General features: G+C 34.4%; 1 pseudogene; it reads right to left on the bottom strand.

Annotated features, from left to right (window-relative positions):
* Positions 1 to 3,287: 3,287 nt before the first annotated feature.
* LOC139860572 (DNA mismatch repair protein MSH4-like) overlaps positions 3,288 to 14,903 on the bottom strand; it is a 59,769-nt pseudogene continuing 48,153 nt past the window's right edge.

The following is a 14,903-nucleotide window of genomic DNA, read 5'->3' as shown; positions in this document are numbered from 1 at the left end:
CAATTTGATACCGTTTAAATCGTCGAGCTTGGTTAAGGGTGCAAACAGATGGAGGTTCCAACCTGTTTGATCATTCGCTATGTGTTCTGAAAAGCGAAATGAATTGACATCGGCGGTTTGAATCGTTCCCCCATGTAAATAAAACTGGGAAACTGATCACCAAGCAAAAAGTTGCCTGCCCAGTAATCGTTCCAAAACGAGATTTGAACCCCGTATCCTGATTTCCATCTCCAATAGTTTGTCCCAACCACATTGACCAAAGTTTCTTCACTATGCAAATTTAATAGATTTCCCCAAATAGGAGATATTTTAGATGTTGGAATTGATCGAGGAGACATTATGGATTAACTTACCGGAAAAGGAGCTTCCAAAGGAAGTGCACTGTGCACACCAACGCTTGCCAAAAAAAGCTTTTATTCGAGTTCAATTTCACCCACCATTTAGGGAGTAAAGCGGATCGAAGAGGAGTAATCCCTAAACCGCCCATCTCAACCATGAACAGCCGTACTTTAATAACTAAACTAAATAGATAAAACTGCATGTGGTATTGTACAACTTAGCAGGTGCATGTATTGTATAACCAAATGCGGATGGATTTCGTATGATCATGCAAGTTTTGTATAGACAAAAAATGCAGGTTTCGGTAAGGAACCTCCACCACCACTTGCCAATCAATGTTAAGTTTTTGAAATTAAGAGAGCCCACAGTTAGTTCGCCATTCGGCCAAGGGCTGATAACATCATCCCATTTAACCCACGAGATTTTTGCCTCGTTTCCCGACCCACCTCAAAAAAAAATTGCGTCTTGCACACTCAAGTTTTTTTTAGCACACTAGGATGGGCACGGAAGAGCGAGAAGTAATACAACGGTAAACTATTGAGAACCGAATTCACAAGGGTCAAACGCCCACCGAATCACATCGGCTACATGGTTTATTTCCTGTGTCATAAAGCAGTTAACATTAATTTGTACTAGTATGAGATTTTAAGCTAATAATAACACATTAGCTTACTACTAAATATGCATTTCAGTTATGTGCTTTTCTATGTAATTATTCGTCGGTGAAGATGTCAATAGTTACTTGGAATTTCAATGGATAAGTAGTGTCACATTTGAAGCATTACATAGTATCAACTAAAAATCTGTAAGATATCAACGTCTCACATTATTATTATTATTATTATTATTATTATTACTATTATTATTATTATTATATGTTAAATTATGTATATATCATTACAATTCAACTATTTAGTGTTCACCCACATTATAATAGGGTATTTTGGTCTTTTAACACCTATAGATACATGACCTATTTCTAAAATTTTCGCCTTAATTCATCTTTGGATTTGGAATTTGGAATTTGGAATTATGTAGAAACTATATATATCTTCTATAAATTAATGAATTCCTAAGAACTTTCTATTACTTGAATTTTACCCACTTATTAGTTTGATCCCGACCATCCATTCGGTAATGGCAACAACATAAATATAGTGTTCACTCAGTAGCATTTTAAACATTATTACTTTTTTAATTTTTAAGCTAGTAAAATGTCCAACGAAATTGATCCGGTACTCTCAAATTATCATCAGGATCCTACTCCTAATGATGTAATAGGAGATTCAGATGTAATGGGGGAAGACGCTCAGTCAATGGTGAACAAAGTGGAGAAAACTCAGATTGATGGAAAGGATGTGGAGTTTCAAAGGCAAGAGGCATTGAAGTGAGTTAATGTTACATCTCATTTTTTAATTTTCTTTTTTAAATTATTGAAATCTTCATGAAATTATGTGACACACAGTGGCGGAGCCACCACCGGAATTTTCTTTGATGTATAACCCTTTCAACCACCGGATTTTGCCCCCATTCAAATTAAAATTGCGCTCTGTTTACGGATCTAAATAAATGTCTTCTACATGTGTAAATAAAATAAGTTTTGAAGCAACAAAAGTAACTTCCAAAAAGTTTACCCTAATTTTTTGAAAATGCCATTATTAATATAGAAATTGATTGATGATATTTTGAGTCCTCAAACTTCGTTTTTTTTAGTAACATAATCGTACTCCGTATATCTATAGATTTGTAATATTACAATTTTTGTTTTCTTTTTTACTTTGTTATTGTTGATAAAACTCATTTACACCTTAAAGATAACTGGATAAGCTATTTATTAGAATAAGTATGTACTAACACAAGAACGGAAATGATATAATTTAGAGTATTAGCTATTTTGTATATTTATAATTAATGTTTTATACTTTCATATCCTTGAAAACTATCCTTTTTTTTTTTTTTTTTTATAAATCTGTGTGAGAAAACTTGTTAAAGTTAATGATGTTCAATTATATTATTTCTTATCGATGTGTATTGACAATTTTATTAATCTTATGATGATAATGATGTTTTACATCACGTGTCAAATTCATACTCATTTTGCAGGGAGCTTCAAAGGAAAGAGGCATTGAAGTGAGTTAATATTACATCTCATTTTTTCATTTTCTTTTTTAAATTCTTGAAATCTTCATGAAATTATGTGACACACAGTGGCGGAGCCACCACCGGAATTTTCTTTGCGCTCTGTTTACGTATCTAAATAAATGTCTTCTACATGTGTAAAAAAACAAAAAGGGTTTTGAAGCAACAACAATGATAAAACTCAGAAAACAGTAACTTCCAAAAAGTTTACCCTAACTTTTTGAATATGCCATTCTTAATATAGAAATTGATAGTATATCTATAGATTTTGTAAATTATACCTCCTACTAATAACCATTCACCAAGGGTTACTATTTTCCAGTTAGGGCATTTTTGTCCATTCACATTTACATTAGCATTTTTCATCTGGGCCCATCTGATTTTAACCCATTTTTGTCCATTCACATTTTATGATTTTGGCCCAACATTTATTTTGGGTTTTGGCCCAACATAGTGGTCCCCTCCCACCTATTATACCTCCTACTAATAACCATTCACCAAGGGTTACTATTTTCTATATTGTTTCCAACTAGAAACTAAGTATATGTGTACAATAGTTTCATCATAGTTTTTAGTTGCAATGATTTAGGCAAATAAGTTACTCACGTAAGTGGTCTTTGGTTTATTAGTATGTGTTAGACCCCCTTAGAGCACATGGGAGTAATTTATTCACTTTGGGGATGTGTTAGTATAAGGGGGAATTATTTGGGTTACTAACTTGTTAGACTAATTACACTAGTTTTTACAAATATAAGATGTTACTGTATAAATTAATAGGAGTATTATTACACTAAATAAAAAAATGTAAATTAATGTTTTATACTTTCATATCCTTGAAAACTCATTTTTTTTTTTTTTTTTTAAATCTGTATGAGAAAAGTTGTTAAAGTCGATGATGTTTAGTTATATAATTGCTTATCGATGTGTATTGACAATTTTATTAAATCTTATAATGAAGTTTTACATCACCTTTTAAATTCAAACTTATTTTGCAGGGAGCTCAACTCATGGATCGCATTCGTGTTCTTAATTATTGGGGCTCTAGTCTCTGTAAAGACAATTTGCGCGGCGGATTCAGCTCCAGGGGTCAAAGTTGCTGTGATTGTGTTCGTGCTTTCTGTATTCTACATTGTGTACCAGTTCACCCGTTCGATGATAAGTGGAGGAGCAACCCGGTCTCGGGTTATAAAAGTAATTGTTGGCTCGGTGATATCTGTTATTTCAATGCTCGTGGCGGTGTTCTACCCGTATCTGGGGTACTATCTATATGACAAGCATTGGGACCAGAAGCTGAAGGGAATCTTCTCGTAGAACATCAAGTCGAAAGTTGATTTAAGTTAGAATATAGTATATTTAAAAAGTGACTGATGATTTATGTAAATATATATTTATTTTGAATTGAACTCTATTATTATAATTAATTAATGTAAGTTAGACTCACTTATATTTTAGACTCTATTAATTTGAACTCTGGCAGTCTTAATAACTGAAGTTGGTAACCAGGCTACTCCTGCTAATAGAAGCCCATAATGTGGTACATACCGCGATCCATCTTTCAGTTCAAACTGTTTATGGTAATCATCATTCAACAAACAACTATAAATCTATGAAGCCTACACATGGTTTATATGAGCCTTATTACCTTGAAATCCAATTGGTTGTTTTTAACTTCAACATCAAAGTGAAGAATTATTACATTTGGGTACAGGAGTTGCTACTTCTGACAGGTTTTCCATGTGTATGGCAAATATCGTGTAAGTGAACCCATATGCAAACCAGTGGTAGTCAAAATAATAACAATTCCAATATTCTAGCACCTAGAAATGTTTATTCAAGTATGGGAATATGACACTGGTATGTAGTCCTTGAACTCTGCCTAAGTCAAGAATGTATGAACCAGATCATACTCAATCAACATTTATTTATTTTTATTTTGTTGCAACACTGAACTCTTGTTTGCCTTACATACATTCTTCATATCTATATCTATAGCTATATAAATGAAAACATGAGATATCAAGAATTGTGTGGTTAAGAAGAAGAAGAAGTTACGGTTTAAGTGATAACAGTCTTTCACATCAACTCCATGCAATGGCAAAACCATCAGATGAAGATGTTGCCCTGCCTAGCTCATTCATAACAACTACACTCATGTTGTTTGGTTCTCAACCAACCAAACAACACAATAAATAAAATACATCAGTAATACTAAAATAAGGAAATTACCAACCAACCAACCAATCAACCATGAATAATGTAAAATGCAAGCTAATTGATATACCTTTCAGAGATATTCTCCAAGATGACAAGCCGTTTCTTTCATCTCTGTCATGAACTGTGTAATCAAACTTAAAAGGTCATTGCTTGTCAATACATAGTAAAGATAAAAGATGTATAAATTGTTGGGGAATTACGGTCTCACTAATTCCCACCACCCAGCCCAATAATAACAGTAAAGAAATAAGAACAATACACAACACAAGATTTAACGTGAAAACTCCAAAACATGAGAAAAACCACCGGCCCCCAAAGAGAAAAATACACTATATCACAAATTGTTACAATGATATAGACGACTCTTTTAAGCCAACTACACTCTCCAAAATATTTAACTACTACAACTTTCAAACAAGGGTAAGAAAGAAAGAAATAATCAAATACTTAAAGTGTATTGATTGGTGCAATTTGGAATGAAGACTTAACCCCTCTTTTATAATCAAGCAAGTCCCCTCCAACTTTTTCCTCCCACCTATATGGGATAACATCCTTCACAAAGTAACCATATCAATTTTTCTATCAAAAAATAAAACCAACAAATATCCACCTTTTTTGATAGAAAAAGATAACCATACTTCAACATTATAAGGATAACCGATATAGATGCTTCCTCGACGACAACTTCAAGATCCTCATCTTCATGCCGATGACATTATCTCCCAAGAGACAAAACTTGCATCTTTACCGAACATTGTCTAAACCGACAATCATTGTCATCACAGACAATCATAACTCTTAACAAGAATTATCATACTCCACCATTAAGAGTATAGCACTTAGAATATCACATTCCAAGCATTTCACCTCGGCACATGTTGTTGAACAACCAGCTGAAACTTTATGGTGCAACTTCCCTGTTTGGCTTTCCCGAAAGTTCCATCAGCTACAACATCAGTTTCCACCACACAACCTGCATCAACGCCAAACCAATGCCCATGTGTAATTGTGGAACCGCTAACGAACATCCCTTTCCACGGTGGCGCGGACACACCATGAGGATGACGTGACTTCAGAGGAATTCGTCACTCTCCGTAACAACAGAGACATCATTAGCACCTTTAGAACCATTTACCGAATTAGCTCCACCTGGACAATTAACCCTTACATGCCCAGTCTTCCCGCACCTCCAGCATACCAGATTCTTTCCAGAGTTTCTCTTTCGCCTATCCGAACACAACACTATCGTATCTCCTGATGACGAGACCCCGTTACCTTCCAGTCTTTTCTCCTCGGATAGGAGCTTGCTAGTAACGTCTTCAAACTTCAGAGTTTTCTTCCCATACATCAAAATAGGTTTCATGTGTTCATAAGACGATGATAAAGATAATATCAACCTCAAAGCTTTATCTTCATCATCCGTTTTAACTCCAATAGCCTCCAGTTCTGAAACAATACCGTTAAGAATACTTAGATGATCTGAAATCTTTGAACCCCCATCCATACGCAGAGTATGAAATTGTTCTTTAAGACACAACCGATTTGAGATGCCCTTGCCCTGGTACAACTGCTCTAATTTAACCCAAAGCTCCTTTGCCGTTGATAACCCGTGCACATTTGCAAGCACGTTCTTTGAAAGACACAAACGAATCGCACTTGTTGCCCTCAAATCCATATCATCCCATTCTTCTTCATCGAACTTACTGCTAGAATCACTGCCGGGAACAAAAGTGGGTTTACCTTTCAATGCCTTGTGTAACCCGGACTAAATCAACACATCCTTGACTTGAACCTGCCATAAGCCAAAATTGATCATCCCATCAAATTTCTCTACATCAAACCTCATTGGACTGAACTTCGACATCGTATCCGTATCCTATAAACAACACTTTCTCTGAATTTGCTCACGTTTCGAATAGCCAAAAGATGTAGCAGGTATCCAGGACCCTTTAAATCGGAAATCCACAACTCGCCACTAACAAATCCAACTATTACTACGAATCAGAAAAAATATTGTCTAACCAGATACCCTATACGATCAATAGAACTCGTTTCTGATGTGGACGATCCACTCTCGTGGCAACCACAGAGCATACTCCGACTCCTATAACCGAGACCCCCATCAATCCTGACGCTCTGATACCAGTTGTTAGGGAATTACGGTCTCACCAATTCCCACCACCCAGCCCAATAATAACAGTAAAGAAATAAGAACAATACACAACACAAGATTTAACGTGGAAACTCCAAAACAGGAGAAAAATCACCGGCCCCAAAGAGAAAAATACACTATATCACAAATTGTTATAATGATATAGACGACTCTCTTAAACCAACTACACTCTCCAAAATATTTAACTAATACAACTTTCAGACAAGGGTAAGAAAGAAAGAAATAATCAAATACTTAAAGTGTATTGATTGGTGCAATTTGGAATGAAGACTTAACCCCTCTTTTATAATCAAGCAAGTCCCCTCCAACTTTTTCCTCCCACCTATGTGGGATAACATCCTTCACAAAGTAACCAAATCAATTTTTCTATCAAAAAATAAAACCAACATAAACTACCTACAGAAGTTGTGTAAACTAGTGATCTTGTGTTAGATTACAGCTACAAAAGTGAACAGCTACAAAAGTCAACAAAAGTCAAATTACAATATTTAGTAATTTGACTTTAGGATCAGAAGGTGTGTACTTCATCACTTCCCAAAATAGAGGATCACAAGTGAGCATAGGTCAATGGTTTCAATGGTTACCAGCACACTACCAAGCAAGATATTTCCTTTTTCATTAAAGTGGTTCCAAAATGTATTATGGAACCATACTTCAAATAGAAATAGCTGTTAGGAATATTTGTATATAAAAGGAACCCTTAGCCATTGTAAAGATAATCAATTCAGTCAATAAAAAATCAACTGATCAATAAATATCTTATTTACAGCCTTTAATTTTCTTGATTAACATGGTATCAGAGCTGAAGGAGTGTTGATTCTGGATCAAACACCCTTTTTAGCTTCAATCATTTACCGGAAAAAAAAAATTCAATCTGCCATGTCGAGAATCGACGGTAGCTTAAAAAACAAAACTGTCATGTCAATGAGTGACGGCAGCTGTATTACTCAAAGCAACTGCAACGATTTCAAAACTGGAAATCTCAAATCTGAACAATTAAGGTTGAGCAAAAACACTTACCTTAGTGTTCTCTGTAAACCACCACTGGTCACCATCAGAACGGCAAAGATGGCGGCAACAGCGGCGGTCGAAGATAGTAAAAGAGCTGAAGTGGCGATGATGGCCGGCGGCCACCATAAGGTAACCGGCAACGGCGTCCTAAGATCATCTCAGAATTCGAAAAGAGGTACTTCGAACTTTCAATTCCTGTCTCAATCGTACAAATCAACCAAATGGGTGAGGATTAAACCCTCAAACCCTAATTTTGCAAATCCCTTTCATAAAAAAAGGAAAAAGGGAAAATCCTCAAACCCAATTTTTTTCAGAGAAATTGAACATGAGAGGAAAGTCAATCGACTTGAATCAATCTGTTCAAATTCACAAAACGGCTCAAAAGCTCGTTAACCCTAGCTTCACCAAAAAAATTAGACGTATTAAGAACCCAGGAAATATGAATACGGGAGAGGGGAATAAATCAAGGGATGTATTGGGCCCAATACATGGGTTGGCAAGTTTAAATAAGGATTAGATCCATACTCAGAACCAATTTAGCTTATTGGACCAATTTGATCCCTTAACTAATTTAGATAAGGCCAAAACTCAATATAATGTTATATTAGATGATGCCCAGACCCAAAATTGTGTTATCAATAAAAAAACTAAACAGACAAAAAACTCTAATTTTTTGGAAAATAAACTTTTAAATAACTCTTGTTTTACCGGAAAAGCTAATGTTGTTTCAAATAATATAAAAAATAACGAATGGATTTTTAACTGCTGTGCTACCCACACCATGACCTTTGAAAAATCTGACTTTTATTCCGAATCAAAACCACGGGTTAATAAAATTCAAACGGCCAATGGGGGCATTGTACAAGTAGAAGGGGGTGGGAAAATTAAAACTACTCCGACTATGAACTTATCTAATTGTTTATATATTCCGACCCTGTCCCATAAACTTTTATCCTTTAGTCACGTTACAAAAGAATTAAATTTTTCCGTTTTATTACACCCCACTTTCTGTATCCTTCAAGATATTAGAACTGGGGTAATTATTGGGCGTGGTACCGAACGGGGTGGGTTGTACTATGTGGACGAAGTAACCCAACAAGGTAGCGTGACGCTTGCTCATGGAACACCTACGAGGGAAGCATGGTTATGGCATAGGAGATTGGGTCATCCTTCTGCCGGATACTTACATGCGTTATTTCCTAGCCTTTTTCCCTCAAATGTTAATTTAAATTGTGAAACTTGTATTTTGGCCAAAAGTCACCGAAGTACATTCAAACCTAGTAATACTAGAAAAGATATACCTTTTGCTCTAATCCATTCTGATGTGTGAGGTCCTGCACCAGTTGTTGGGGGGAGAAATTTACGGTACTTTGTCTTATTTATCGATGACCATTCACGCATGACATAGATTTATTTTTTAACTCACAAATCAGAAGTGTTTGAAAATTTTTCCCTTTTTTATAAAATGGTACAAACTCAATTTAATAAAAATATAAAAATTTTAAGATCTGATAATGGGGGTGAGTTTGTCAATACGTCAATGAAACAATTTTGTAAAGGGATTATTCACCAAACATCTTGTGCTCATACTCCCGAACAAAACGGAGTAGCCGAACAGAAAAATCGACTATTCTTAGAAATGACAAGAGCATTATTAATTGAATCGAAAGTTCCGAAAAGTTTTTGGCCCGAAGCTCTTGCTTCCGCTACCTACCTTATTAACCGCCTACCTACTAAAGTTTTGGGTATAAAAACTCCAAAAGATACTCTTTCTCAATTTCATACCCTTTCGAATTCATTTAGTATTGAACCTCGAATATTTGGGTGCTCGGTCTTTATCCACATTCCAAAAAATGAACGTAACAAACTAGATCCTTGTGCGAAAAAATGTGTCATGGTGGGCTATGGAATTAACCAAAAAGGGTATAGGTGTTATAGTCCCAAAAGACGTCATGTTTTTACAACAATGAACTGTGACTTTGTCGAAACCGAATATTTTTATGATACCCAACTCACGAGTGAGGGGGAGAAAAAGGATAACGACACTCTCAGTTGGATAACCTGGATACCTAAACCTAGTAACACTCAAACACCAATACCCAATTTCGATAATATCCAAATATTAACTCCAAATCATGATCTCGAATCACCAATTCCTGATCCCATATCACCAAATCCTGATCCCGAATCATCAAATCCCGATCCCAAATCATCAAATCCCGATCCCGAATCATCAAACCCAGATCCCGAAGCACCAAACCCTGGTCCTGAATTACCCAACATTGAACTAAATGAAAACTCCTCGAGTAATGAACAAGGAGAGCAAAACAGTCCAACTTCCGTTAAAACCACACAAAGATATGTGCTACCGCAAAGAGCCAACAGAGGAATACCACCAAAAAGATACTCCCCAGATAAAGAAGCTCAAAGGTCAACGTATCCTATGGCTAATGTTACACAAGGAAACCTATCCATCGAAGCAGAAAAATTCAATTCTGCTTTATGTTCTGAAGAAATCCCAACAAGTGTTGATCAAGCCATGAAATCTGAAAAGTGGAAGAAGGCCATGTGTGACAATCCGGAAATTTCTGACCAAATTTAAACTTTATCTTTATATTATTCTGACAAGAATAAGCAAAGTTTGTTAAGTTGAATCTCAAGAAGTGGAAAATGTATTCATACATTCATTTAACCTTGAACAAACCCTGACGATTCACGAACCATTATAATTGGATTAAAAAATATACGTGTATATATATATATATATATATATATATATATATATATATATATATATATATATATATATATATATATATATATATATATATATATATATATATTTACAAAAATATGATATTAACTTAGTAAAAAAAATGTCCTGATTTAAAATAATATATTTTGATAAACAACGAGTCACTGATTTATAGAAGCAAATGACCACAACGCTCAATTTTATAAGTTACATTTTTTATAAGGTAATTTATTGATGAGTAAGTCAAATTATTAATAAGGGTACACGTCGTGTAACGTAAAAGGCTAGTTTTCTAAACGTACGAAAGTGCGTTCGAAAAACCGAAAATGGTACACGAGTCGAGTATCAACGTACGAGTCAACGGACCTAAAATTACAAGTCAACTATATACATGAATATAATATAATATATATATATAATTAATATAAATTATATATATATAATAATATATCGACAAACAAGAAAACAAAAAAATTGTGAGCTGGATTTTGGGGCCATGCGACCGCATGAGAAATAGGCATAAAACCCATGCGATCACATGGCAGTCAGAATTCAAAAACATTCTATAAATTGGCCAGTTTGCTCGACACACCCACTTACATCTATATTACTCCCTCTGTTATTCATATTATTATTATTATTATTATTATTATTATTATTATTATTATTATTATTATTATTATTATTATTATTATTATTATTATTATTATTATTAAGATTAATATTATTATTAATCTTATAGTTAGGAGTATTATTATTAGTAGTATTATACATAAAATACTACGACGAGGTCATGAGCGAGTTATTTTCAAAACAAGCTTTTCGAACGGGTTTAAGCTAAGAAAATTATGGGTTATAGCTATGGAGGTTATGGGTATTACTTGGGGGTTATGACCATGAGTTAAAGATCAAACCTAGTGTTTATCATCTCTGTTGTGTCTACGTACCTTCCTGCAATATTGAATCTCAATATTGATACGTTGAGATCTACAGTTATTTTGCATTCCGAATTTCGGTCATATTTCGGTGAATGACCTTATGTGCTGCTAAGGTGAGTTTCATTTGCTCCCTTTTTAAATGCTTTTGCAATATATATTTTTGGGCTGAGAATACATGCACTTTATTTTTAACGCAAAAGATACAAGTACATACTAAATTCTACACCGAGTTTAAACCGAAAATCTCTTAGCTTTGGTAACTAGTAACTGCCGGTTATAAGAACTAGTGGGCACGAGTAGTTATATATGGATCCATAGGGCTTGACATCCCCGTCTGTTCCACGTATAGAAACCCTAGCCTGAACGATAAAATAGACGTATGCTATTTGAGTTTAGTACATGTTGGTTTGCGTGTATTGTACATGTTGGTTGCATGTATGTTAAAACAGGGGTATTTATTATATATACGTTAAGTTTGGTTACCAGGGTGCTCAATTTTGTAGAATATTTTGATAAACGTTTCGGATGAAACAACTGAAATCTTGTGATCCACCTTTATATACAGATTATGCGCAACATTAAAACTATGAACTCACCAACCTTTGTGTTGACACTTTTAAAAATGTTTATTCTCAGGTTCCTAGAAGTCTTCCGCTGTTTGCTTATACGTTATACAAGCTATGTGCATGGAGTCATACATGCTTTATTCAAGAAAACTTTGCATTCACAAAATCATCACCATGTATCTTATTTTGACTGCATTGTCAACGGATGTAGTATTGTAAACTATTATATACGGTGATTGTCTATATGTAGAAATCATCAGACGTAGAAAACTTTGGATTTATATATTCATTTATGGTGTGCCTTTTCAAAAGAATGCAATGTTTACAAAACGTATCATGTAGAGGTCAAAACCTCACTATGAAATCAATGAATGATGTATTCGTCCAAAGGGATTTGGAAGGATCGTCACAGTTGGTATCAGAGCTTGAGGTCATAGGGAACCAGAATTTGCATTAGTGTGTTTAACTGGTAATTGTTAGGATGCATTAGTGAGTCTGGACTATGACCGTATTTGTTCTTACCAATTTTCGCTTATCATTTCTAGTCAGAAATTACATGCTTATCATTCCTAAGTCTAGACACGTCTTACTGCATTTACTGCATAGATAGTGTACCGACAAAATTCATATCTTAGCATATCTGTTACTGTAAACTTTTTCTAACATCTTCCGAAAATTTCTCCGTAATTTACGGGATTTTGGTATTATATATACATATGTAAATTATGTGTTGAAGAGTACCAATCTAAATTCTATAATCTATTTCATATCAAAAATCATCCCTCTAATTATACAAGATGGATCACGTATCTAGTTCAAATTCCTTAAACTCCGACAGCTATTCCGATATGGATATTCACCTGAACTCCGAAGACAGTGTAACCAGAATGGATCAAATAATTAGCCATCATCTATTCTGGATGAATTGGGGATGGGTTCGTAGCCTACTTAGTCATTGGAGACAAGAAGAAGGTGATCCCTTTCATCCACCACATTGCCCTCTTGGCGAAGAACCTGAAGCACTTACCGGTGAACCTATCCGAAGCACCATTTTCTCTCTCATTTCCAGATTATCTCGTCATGATTATATACTATCTCAGATTCTGGATCTTATTCATCTACTTGTCTGAACCAATAACCATCCCGGTGTAATAGAAGAAGTCAACGAGTTTCGCGCTCGGGTACTGACTTTGGAGAATACGGTGCAAAGATTACAAGCACCAACAGCATCACCGGCATCAACAATACCACCATCATCAACACCAACAGTATCATTACCACTACCAACAACAATATCCGCATCCCACACCTCAACATCACAATCTGTACCTCGAACATCAACGTCATACGCACCATAGATAATAAGGAATACCAACAACAACAAACGATGAAGTATTGATTCATAACTTCATCGAAGAAATATTCTGCAGAGAATATGTAGTTTCTAAAAGTTTTAGAGATTACTTATTCTAGTTCTAATTATAAACCAAATGATTGAGCGAATAGAAATGATGAAATAAAACCCTGATCAGAATGGTGCACAATTTACAAGCTAGATTTGTTTTACCAGGAGCATCAACAGTACCGTCAGTATCACCAACACCGGCAAAACCTGTAGCACTACAAGTTTCGCCAATTTCATAATCACCAACATCATCACAAATTAACAACGCGTATATTATATCAACGCGTTACGAAGTATTAACTCATTTCCCCTGAAGAAATTATATGTATATTTAATATATATGAATTTTGAAATCAAAATAAATCCTTTCGTACTAAGCTATTACATGTGAATCTTAACTAGTAGGTACTACTCGGTTAGTTCATGTTACTGATATGCTATGATGTACATCCTTCGTTAACCATAATCTCCGTTTCAACTCAATGAATTCCATTTCATAATAAACTAAGTATATTATTCAATTATATGTTTGATTTTATACTTTCATCTTCGATGTATTCGAAACTTTTTAGAAAACATCATTCGTACCTTGCGAAGTTAGCAAGAGTTCCATGAGCACCAACATGATTCTCTGAGGAAATATCAATAAAACTGAATAACGAAGTATTGATTACATTAGTAAAATACTCCGTGAAGATTATTAAATCTTTAATGTTTTAGAAATTATTCATTTCTAATCCAGCCGAAAATCAAATGAGCTTAATATGATATTAACTCATTAAATCTGTATTACATCTGAAGAAAATATACATGCATATATTTTCATAAAGACTGTAATAAAATTTTCTGGTACAAAATATTATTTGTGAAACTTTTAACGGGTAGGTAATACCCGAAAGATATATAAATTCACAATTAATATGTTACATTCTTCGATTTTAATTCAGCAAATCATCAACTATACTCACTACTTTCACAACAATATATATTCTTTCCTAGAAATCAAAATAACCATTCGCATCCAAATTTGATTACATATTCTGATTTTGAAAAATCAGAATCCAAGCTAAGATTTAACAGAAAATATCACTCTTAGATTCTTACACCTTTCAAATCCCATACTTTGAATTCAAAACTATACTAGAACATCATATGTATAATATAACATTCATCTCTTAGAATTATGAGCTTTCATTCAGAAAATCTGAAAAGCAACCAGTCTACGAATCAATACTCTGGATGTTGAAAAAGCTGATGAAGCAGCAAAAACTGTAAACGACCTTAACAGTAAAAAGTTGATGATAAAGAATAGTGTGCTGGCAAAGCTCAGAAAAAGAGAAAGTTTAGAACTGGAAAACGGATT

Source organism: Rutidosis leptorrhynchoides, chromosome 7, assembly GCF_046630445.1.
Source record: "Rutidosis leptorrhynchoides isolate AG116_Rl617_1_P2 chromosome 7, CSIRO_AGI_Rlap_v1, whole genome shotgun sequence".
Classification (NCBI taxonomy): Eukaryota; Viridiplantae; Streptophyta; class Magnoliopsida; order Asterales; family Asteraceae; genus Rutidosis; species Rutidosis leptorrhynchoides.
The sequence above is the reverse complement of the archived record's forward strand: the minus strand, read 5'-3'. Positions and strand labels throughout refer to the sequence as shown.